Genomic DNA, 2,637 nt, shown 5'->3' on the forward strand with positions numbered 1-2,637 from the left:
TAAAAGCTCCAGTAAAAAATCAAGAAAAAAAATAAAAAAAGGAAATGTACATTGCCCGGAGCAGGGTTCGAACCAGTGACCCCTGGAGTCCTGGCAGAGTCCTGTAGTATAAACGCTTATGCCTACTGAGCTATTCCGCCGAGTACACATTCTTGACGTATTTATACCTTATATAAGCAATCTTCGTAGTTTCACAATATTTAACGACAAAAACAGAACTCTCCAAATTATTCAATCGTTTCGCGTTGCAACGCTTTATAATTTTTAGGTTATAAAATCGTCAAAAGATGCATATAATGGCTATATTAGAGCATGGTTAATGTTCAGTATTACTGTTTCCTCACAAATATCATAACTAAAACGAAAACTTACGAATCTGAAACAACTTTTTTCAATTTTGTCAATTTACCAAAGCGTGAAAAGATCCCTTTAAGAAAATATATATAACAGTTCTTTCCTGTTTTAACAAAATGATACATTTAAAAATAAATTATGAAGCATCGCTAGCAATATTAGAAGAGAAGTAGAAGGAGAATTATTATCAATAGTAGCAGTAGCAGCAGCAGCAGTAGCAGCAGCAGCAGTAGCAGTAGCAGAATCAGTAGCAGTAGCAGTAGCAGTAGCACTAGCACTAGCAGTAGCAGTAGAAGTAGCAGTATCAGTAGCCGTATCAGTAGCAGTAACAGTAGCAGCAGCAACAGCAGCAGAAGCAGCAGCAGCAGCAGTAGCAGTAGCACTATCAGAAGCAACAGCAGCAGCGGCAGTGGCAGCGGCAGTGGCAGCGGCAGTGGCAGTAGCAGTGGCAGTAGCAGTGGCAGTAGCAGTAGCACTATCAGTAGCAGCAGCAGCAGCAGCACTGGCAGCGGCAGTGGCAGCGGCAGTGGCAGTGGCAGTGGCAGTGGCAGCGCAGCGGCAGTGGCAGCGGCAGCGGCAGTGGCAGCGGCAGTGGCAGTGGCAGCGGCAGCGGCAGCGGCAGCGGCAGCAGTAGCAGTAGCAGTAGCAGTAAGAGTAGCCGAAGCAGTAGCAGTAGCGGCTTTTTGCTTTTTTGTTTTAGAAGTGTTTGTCGTATAAGAAGAACGCAAGGAAGACAAATTAATTGTAACATGTGTTATCTTAGTCTCCGTTGTAGTAGTATTTGTTGTATCTACACAGCCATATTTCAGTCACCTGAGAGACATGTTTTATAAGAGATTTAATTGTGGACCAATACATCGTGTATTAATATCAGTGTACCCACTGGGACACCACATGGGGCGAGGATTAACAGATAAACTAGGCCTTCAATTAATTATGCGCCTAGAGGCAAACAATACTATAACTTACTGATAATTTTAGGATTGGGATGTGTTTGTATCTTATTTGAAATTAGCTAGCTTTATTCAAAAACTAATTATAGCCTCAATATTATCACAAGAACATCATCACATATTCATTGTGCAATATATAATCATATCACCATCACAATATGCCAGAGCGTTAGTATTTATTGTGCATACATATCCTACAGCAACATTTACAAAACTTATTACAAACCAACCGCTCAAGCTTTAATTAAGATTGATTTCAATTTATATTATGACATACATTAAAGATCACTGTCAATTAATTAAAAATAGCTTGATGCTTCGTACTCAGCGATTTAAATAAAAGAAACGTTGCGTACAAAATAATTGGGGTTAATAAAAAAAGTCTGCAATTAAAATAATCAAATTTAAATAATACTAGATTTAGTTTCAAATTGTCGCTCAAAAAATGTATCAGTTATATCAGTTACTAGGGAATTGATTTGTTTAATCTCCGCAATCCAATAATAATTATGGTGTTTGTATGACAAATTAATAGCTATTCGTCATTGAATGTATGATACTCATAAAAATATTGAAACAATAACCACAACAACAACAACATATGTGATTATGTATATATCTTCTTCAGATACTCTGTGTCATACTTTCAAAATTATCATCATAAGATTCATAATAATAAAATAAACACTATTGCAATCTTAGTAAAAACCAACTTAGCCGTTATGCTAATGATTTTATGTTCAGTATGCGTGTACATTTCAATATTATATAACAACAAGTGTTCACAAATACCTATGTTTAATAATATTAAAAACATGAGAACCAATGAAGGTATTTCATTTTAATAGACTAGTTTTACCGTGTGTGTACATTCATATAAAATCTTTTGAAAATCACACTTGAGATAATGTCTTTAGGTTTTGCTATTTCTAATCGATTTAAACACCATAAAACCACCGTATTTTCTCTTACATTCTAAATTTTCTTACATTTCCTTTTTAAGCCAAAATATTTATGTTTTCATGATTCTAAATTTTCGGACATACGGATTTTCGTACAGTCAGTTAAACAGCGCTATTTTATCAGATTTTGACCCTGTTTTTGCTTATCTGATGACCCTTCGGTCATGCATTTTTACAACCGGATTAAAGTAATAAAACAGAATCATGCCTAAGGGCAATCGACCATTACATTTGCGTACTTGGGTAAATTACCTTGTAAACCTCTAATAAGCAATGGTTCCTTCCAACAGCGTTTGAAATGATATCGTATTAAGAAAGCCAAACGTTTATTGTTTTTACTTTTTATATATTATTTCAGTTGATTGCAA

Source organism: Dreissena polymorpha, chromosome 14 (genome assembly GCF_020536995.1).
Source record: "Dreissena polymorpha isolate Duluth1 chromosome 14, UMN_Dpol_1.0, whole genome shotgun sequence".
Classification (NCBI taxonomy): domain Eukaryota; kingdom Metazoa; phylum Mollusca; class Bivalvia; order Myida; family Dreissenidae; genus Dreissena; species Dreissena polymorpha.